The following is an 8,570-nucleotide window of genomic DNA, read 5'->3' as shown; positions in this document are numbered from 1 at the left end:
GGTTTGGTTCATTATATGATTATTGTCCATGACTTTTATAATCAGTGGACGGGTCATGGTGTTGAGTTGGTGTGGTTCATTATATGATTATTGTCTATGACTTTTATAATCAGTGGACGGGTCATGGTGTTGAGTTGGTTTGGTTCATTATATGAATATTGTCTATGACTTTTATAATCAGTGGGTGGGTCATGGTGTTCCGTTTGTATGGTTCATTATATGATTATTGTCTATGACTTTTATAATCATTGGACAAGTCATGGAGTTGAGTTTGTGTGGTTTATTATATGATTATTGTCCATGACTTTTATAATTAGTGAACGGGTCATGGAGTTGAGTTGGTGTGTTTCATGGTATAATCATCGCCCATTACTTTTATGACCAGAGGATGTGCACTGGAGATTATGCAAAACTAGAGGCTCTAAAGAGCCTGTGTCGCTCACCTTTGTCTATATTGAATATTAAACAAAGGACACAGATGGATTTATGGCAAAATTGTGTTTTGGTGATGGCGATGTGTTTGTTGATCTTACTTGACTGAACATTCTTGCTGCTTACAATTATCTCTATCTATAATAAACTTTGCCCAGAAGTTACAGTGGAAAAAGTATTTATGAAAATGGTTAAAAATTTACTATAAAGGGCAATAACTCCTTCGGGGGTCAATTGACCATTTCGTCGATACATACTTATTTTTAGGTCTTACTTTGCTGTACATTATTGCTGTTTACAGTATATCTCTATCTATAATAATATTCAGGATAATAACCAAAAACTGCAAAATTTCCTTAAAAAATTCAGGGGCAGCAACCTAACAACGGGTTGTAAATTTTAGGGCAGATAGATCTTCACCTGATAAACAATTTTACCCCATGTCAGATTTGCTCTAAATGCTTTGGTTTTTGAGATATAAGCCAAAAACTGCATTTTACCCCTATGTTCTATTTTTATAGCCATGGCGGCCATCTTGGTTATGTGGCCGGGTCACCAGACACATTTTTTAAACTAGATACCCCAATGATGATTGTGGCCAAGTTTGGTTTAATTTGGATTAAATTTAGTTTCAGAGGAGAAGATTTTTGTAAAAGTTAAAGACAACGACAGACGACGACAACAGACGACAGACGCCAAGTGATGAGAGGCTATTGGTACTTTACGGAACGAAACGGAACGGAACGGAACGGAACGGAATTTCATTTAAGGTATCCAAAGGGGGCATTTATCAAAATTTCGAAAAATCTTTAAAACAAAACAAACTTTAAAATTTCTGTGTTTTACGGTTTTCCATATACAAATAACACAAATGTATACTTAATCTCATCTTCACAGGTGATAATGTAATAATGTATAACATCGGGAAATATTCTGTAGATGAATATGTCGGATTGTCCTGATAAATTATCATGAAATTAACGCATTTGCAAGTCATGCATTATGATATCTAGACTGACCTCACGTCGTCCTTGATTAGAGACAGTGATCAAAATGAATCTGATTTAAACTTTTTAATTTATTTTTCCGTTCCGTTCCGTTCCGCAAAGTACCAATTGCTCTGAGGAATTAGTATTTAACGGAAAAAACGGAAACATACATCTTTAATGTAATTAAAGCAGTATGATAAAAAAAATTGTCTGACACCTCTTTTTGCATGAGTGGTATGTGTTTTAGATAGCATTTTCGACTTGATCAATAATAAAAAATTTAACACAAAGGCAGGTTACACAAAAAGTCTTTCTCCTTCCATCGGTAATTATATTTTAAAAAAGGGGCCTTCAACAGCCCGTTCCGACGATGATGAGAGACAGTGATCCAGTTGGATCTGATGTAAACTTTTTAATTTATTTTTCCGTTCCGTTCCGTTCCGCAAAGTACCAATTGCTCTGAGGAATTGGTATTTAACGGAAAAAACGGAGACAGACATCTTTAATGTAATTAAAGCAGTATGATAAAAAAAAAATTGTCTGACACCTCTTTTTGCATGAGTGGTATGTGTTTTAGATAGCATTTTCGACTTGATCAATAATAAAAAATTTAACACTAAGGCAGGTTACACAAAAAGTCTTTCTCCTTCCATCGGTAATTATATTTTTAAAAAGAGGCCTTCAACAGCCCGTTCCGACGATGATTAGAGACAGTGATCCAGTTGAATCTGATGTAAACTTTTTAATTTATTTTTCCGTTCCGTTCCGTTCCGCAAAGTACCAATTGCTCTGAGGAATTGGTATTTAACGGAAAAAACGGAAACAGACATCTTCAATGTAATTAAAGCAGTATGATAAAAAAAAATTGTCTGACACCTCTTTTTGCATGAGTGGTATGTGTTTTAGATAGCATTTTCGACTTGATCAATAATAAAAAAAATAAGGCAGGTTACACAAAAAGTCTTTCTCCTTCCATCGGTAATTATATTTTAAAAAAGGGGCCTTCAACAGCCCGGTCCGACGATGATTAGAGACAGTGATCCAGTTGAATCTGATGTAAACTTTTTAATTTATTTTTCCGTTCCGTTCCGTTCCGTTCCGCAAAGTACCAATTGCTCTGAGGAATTGGTATTTAACGGAAAAAACGGAAACAGACATCTTTAATGTAATTAAAGCAGTATGATAAAAAAAAAATTGTCTGACACCTCTTTTTGCATGAGTGGTATGTGTTTTAGATAGCATTTTCGACTTGATAAATAATAAAAAATTTAACACAAAGGCAGGTTACACAAAAAGTCTTTCTCCTTCCATCGGTAATTATATTTTAGAAAAGAGGCCTTCAACAGCCCGTTCCGACGATGATTAGAGACAGTGATCCAGTTGAATCTGATGTAAACTTTTTAATTTATTTTTCCGTTCCGTTCCGTTCCGCAAAGTACCAATTGCTCTGAGGAATTGGTATTTAACGGAAAAAACGGAAACAGACATCTTCAATGTAATTAAAGCAGTATGATAAAAAAAATTGTCTGACACCTCTTTTTGCATGAGTGGTATGTGTTTTAGATAGCATTTTCGACTTGATCAATAATAAAAAATTTAACACAAAGGCAGGTTACACAAAAAGTCTTTCTCCTTCCATCGGTAATTATATTTTAAAAAAGGGGCCTTCAACAGCCCGTTCCGACGATGATTAGAGACAGTGATCCAGTTGAATCTGATGTAAACTTTTTAATTTATTTTTCCGTTCCGTTCCGTTCCGTAAAGTACCAATTGCTCTGAGGAATTGGTATTTAACGGAAAAAACGGAAACAGACATCTTTAATGTAATCAAAGCAGTATGATAAAAAAAATTGTCTGACACCTCTTTTTGCATGAGTGGTATGTGTTTTAGATAGCATTTTCGACTTGATCAATAATAAAAAATTTAACACAAAGGCAGGTTACACAAAAAGTCTTTCTCCTTCCATCGGTAATTATATTTTAGAAAAGAGGCCTTCAACAGCCCGTTCCGACGATGATTAGAGACAGTGATCCAGTTGAATCTGATGTAAACTTTTTAATTTATTTTTCCGTTCCGTTCCGTTCCGCAAAGTACCAATTGCTCTGAGGAATTGGTATTTAACGGAAAAAACGGAAACAGACATCTTTAATGTAATTAAAGCAGTATGATAAAAAAAAATTGTCTGACACCTCTTTTTGCATGAGTGGTATGTGTTTTAGATAGCATTTCGACTTGATCAATATTTAAATAAACAGCTGCGCCATGAGCGCATGATACGCCCGTCGTCTTGTGAAAAAACATAAATCTTTTTTGAATAACACAGGGTTGTACAGGATGTCATGCTTAGTATATCCTGACTCATTCCTTATTCCCGCTCAACAGGAAGATTGTACAAGATGTATTTGGAAACCCGACGCAACATTAGCCTGTTAAGTTTTAAGCAATAGAGATACAGCGCAACATGTGAAAAAAACCTCTTTTTTTACAAAAAACTCAATAACTCGAAAATATAAAAATGAATCATCACCAAAAAGTATACAGATCTTTAGATTAATATAACAAAGAAGTGTGTAAAGTTTTAAGCAATAATCATAAATCGTTTTTGAGATATGGTGCGACATGTAAACCCCCCCTTTTTTTTTCACAAAATACTCAATAACTCAAAAATGAAATTTTGAATCATCAGCAAAAAGTATACAGATATTAAGATTAATATAACTAAGAAGTATTTAAAGTTTTAAGCCATAATCAAGAATCGTTTTTGAGATACGGTGCGACATGTGAAAAAAACACACCCCTGTTTTAGTTACAAAGTGCCGTAACTCAAAAAGTTGTAATCTTATTTTCACAAAAAAGTATACAGATCATTTTACCATCATAAGAAAAAACTATGTTAAGTTTCATGATATTTGGATAAGTCGTTCTCAAGTTACGGTGCGACATGTTTACACCGGACAGACGGACAGACGGATGGACGGACGAACGGACACTGGACATTTGTATACCATAATACGTCCCGTCAAAATTGACGGACGTATAAAAAATAACACAAAGACAGGTTAGACAAAAGGTCTTTCTACTTCCATTGGTAATTATAAATTAAAAAAGGGGCCTTCCGAAGATGATTAAAACAGTGATCAAGTTGAATCTGATTTCCGTTCCGTTCCGCAAAATACCAATTGCTCTGAGGAATTGGTATTTAACGGAATCGAACAAAAACAGGCATCTGTAATGTAATAAAAGCAGTCTTGATAATATCAGTGCAAAGTTTTTAAAAATTACTTCTCATCTTATTCCAGTTCCCTTATGTCAAATTTTTAATTCAAGCTTTAAAAAATCAGTTTATCCATCATTATTCAAACTAGCTAAAGTCATACCAGTTTTTGAAAATAAATGTTAACCAGATGCTCCGCAGGGCGTAGCTTTATACGACCGCAGAGGTTGAACCCTGAACGGTTTGGGCAAGTATGGACACAACATTCAAGCTGGATTCAGCTCTAAATTTGGATTGTGATTAAATAGTTGACACAGCATAGGTTTCTGACACAGAATGAATGTGTTCTAATGAACTTAAAATTTTTGTTTTCTCTTAGAGCAATTCACTATGCTGTTGAATATTAATCCTCTCAAAAAAATGTTTGAAGAAATTTTCTTTTTTATTTATGAAATTTCAAATGAGAAAAATTGAACCCAATTTTTTTAATCACATCACCCTTTCCCTTATTCCAAAACATATCTCAATTAAAATTTCTAATGGAGTTTGCAACAATAACTACTCATTTAAATACATCATAAAATATTAAGATGTAAAAAAACTGCTTGTTATCACTGAATGGTAAAGATTATTTTAATTTATCAGTTGGTAGTAAAAAGTGAATATACATTGTATATTGTATATAACAAAGATTTAAGTTGATTCTGGACAAAGAAAGATAACTCCAATTAAAAAAAAATCTTGCTATTGCACAATATTTTGCAATTAGATATTTCTTGCTTACTATTCTGGACAAAGAAAGATAACTCTAATTAAAAAAAAAATTGCTATTTCACAATATTGTGCAATTAGATATTTCTTGCCATTGCGCAATACTGTGCAATTGAAAAGACTTGCTATTGCACAATACTTAATATAATAATTTTAGATCCTGATTTGGACCAACTTGAAAACTGGGCCCATAATAAAAAAATCTAAGTACATTTTTGGATTCAGCATATCAAAGAACCCCAAGATTTCAATTTTTGTTAAAATCAGACTAAGTTTAATTTTGGACCCTTTGGACTTTAGTGTAGACCAATTTGAAAACAGGACCAAAATGAAGAATCTACATACACAGTTAGATTTGGTATATCAAAGAACCCCATTTATTCAATTTTTGATGAAATCAAACAAAGTTTAATTTTGGACCCCGATTTGGACCAACTTGAAAACTGGGCCAATAATCAAGAATCTAAGTACATTTTTAGATTCAGCATATCAATAAACTCATCATAGATACCAGGACTAAATTTAGTATATACGCCAGACGCGTTTCGTCTACAAAAGACTCATCAGTGACGCTCGAATCCAAAAAAGTTAAAAAGCTAAATAAAGTACGAAGTTGAAGAACATTGAGAACCAAAATTCCTAAAAGTGTTGCCAAATACAGCTTATGTAATCTATGCCTGAGGTAGAAAAGCCTTAGTATTTCAAAAAAATTCCAAAATTTGTAAACAGTAAATTTATAAATATAACCATATCAATGACAATTCATGTCAGCACAAAAAGTGCTGACTACTGGGCTTGTGATACCCTCGGGGAAATAAATCTCCACCAGCAGTGGCATCGACCCAGTGGTTGTAAATAAACTCATCATAGATACCAGGACTAAATTTAGTATATACGCCAGACGCGTTTCGTCTACAAAAGACTCATCAGTGACTATCGAATCCAAAAAAGTTAAAAAGCTAAATAAAGTACGAAGTTGAAGAACATTGAGAACCAAAATTCCTAAAAGTGTTGCCAAATACAGCTTATGTAATCTATGCCTGAGGTAGAAAAGCCTTAGTATTTCAAAAAAAATCCAAAATTTGTAAACAGTAAATTTATAAATATAACCATATCAATGACAATTCATGTCAGCACAAAAAGTGCTGACTACTGGGCTTGTGATACCCTCGGGGAAATAAATCTCCACCAGCAGTGGCATCGACCCAGTGGTTGTAAATAAACTCATCATAGATACCAGGACTAAATTTAGTATATACACCAGACGCGTTTCGTCTACAAAAGACTCATCAGTGACGCTCGAATCCAAAAAAGTTAAAAAGCTAAATAAAGTACGAAGTTGAAGAACATTGAGAACCAAAATTCCTAAAAGTGTTGCCAAATACAGCTTATGTAATCTTCCTTTTGTAGTCATTAACATTGTGTTTAAATTTCATTGATTTCTATTTACTTAAACTAAAGTTATTATGCGAAAACCAAGAATAATGCTTATTTGGGCCCTTTTTTGGCCCCTAATTCCTAAACTGTTGAAACCAAAACTCCCAAAATCAATCCCAACCGTTCTTTTGTGGTCATAAACCTTGTGTCAAAATTTCATAGATTTCTATTAACTTAAACTAAAGTTATAGTGCGAAAACCAAGAAAATGCTTATTTGGGCCCTTTTTGGCCCCTAATTCCTAAAATGTTGGGACCAAAACTCCCAAAATCAATACCAACCTTCCTTTTGTGGTCATAAACCTTGTGTTAAAATTTCATAGATTTCCATTCACTTTTACTAAAGTTAGAGTGCGAAAACTAAAAGTATTCGGACGACGACGACGACGACGACGACGCAGACGACGACGCCAACGTGATAGCAATATACGACGAAAAATTTTCCAAATTTTGCGGTCGTATAAAAAATGATGTATTTAATTACAGACCAATTGCATTTTTACAATTAGTATCTAAAATACTTGAGAGACACGTAAAAACTTATTTAATGAACTATACGGACACATATAATCTGTTGTATGTCCTGCAATCAGGTTTTCGTTCGAACCATTCCTGTCAAACTGCCACGACAACTTTGTTAGATAAATGGTTAAAAGCAATTGATTAAGGCGAATTAGTAGGAGCAGTATTTCTGGATCTTTGTTAAGGGCCTCTTTTTTAAATATAATTACCGATGGAAGGAGAAATACTTTTTGTGTAACCTACCTTTGTGTTAATTTTTTTATTATTGATCAAGTCGAAAATGCTATCTAAAACACATACCACTCATGCAAAAAGAGGTGTCAGACAATTTTTTTTATCATACTGCTTTAATTACATTAATTAAAAGATGTCTGTTTCCGTTTTTTCCGTTAAATACCAATTCCTCAGAGCAATTGGTACTTTACGGAACGGAACGGAACGGAAAAATAAATTAAAAAGTTTACATCAGATTCAACTGGATCACTGTCTCTAATCATCGTCGGAACGGGCTGTTGAAGGCCCCTTTTTTAAAATATAATTACCGATGGAAGGAGAAAGACTTTTTGTGTAACCTGCCTTTGTGTTAAATTTTTTATTATTGATCAAGTCGAAAATGCTATCTAAAACACATACCACTCATGCAAAAAGAGGTGTCAGACAATTTTTTTTTATCATACTGCTTTAATTACATTGAAGATGTCTGTTTCCGTTTTTTCCGTTAAATACCAATTCCTCAGAGCAATTGGTACTTTGCGGAACGGAACGGAACGGAAAAATAAATTAAAAAGTTTACATCAGATTCAACTGGATCACTGTCTCTAATCATCGTCGGAACGGGCTGTTGAAGGCCCCTTTTTTAAAATATAATTACCGATGGAAGGAGAAAGACTTTTTGTGTAACCTGCCTTTGTGTTAAATTTTTTATTATTGATCAAGTCGAAAATGCTATCTAAAACACATACCACTCATGCAAAAAGAGGTGTCAGAATTTTTTTTTTATCATACTGCTTTAATTACATTGAAGATGTCTGTTTCCGTTTTTTCTGTTAAATACCAATTCCTCAGAGCAATTGGTACTTTGCGGAACGGAACGGAACGGAAAAATAAATTAAAAAGTTTACATCAGATTCAACTGGATCACTGTCTCTAATCATCGTCGGAACGGGCTGTTGAAGGCCTCTTTTTTAAAAATATAATTACCGATGG

Source organism: Mytilus galloprovincialis, chromosome 9, assembly GCF_965363235.1.
Source record: "Mytilus galloprovincialis chromosome 9, xbMytGall1.hap1.1, whole genome shotgun sequence".
NCBI lineage: Eukaryota > Metazoa > Mollusca > Bivalvia > Mytilida > Mytilidae > Mytilus > Mytilus galloprovincialis.
This window is presented reverse-complemented; position numbering follows the sequence as displayed.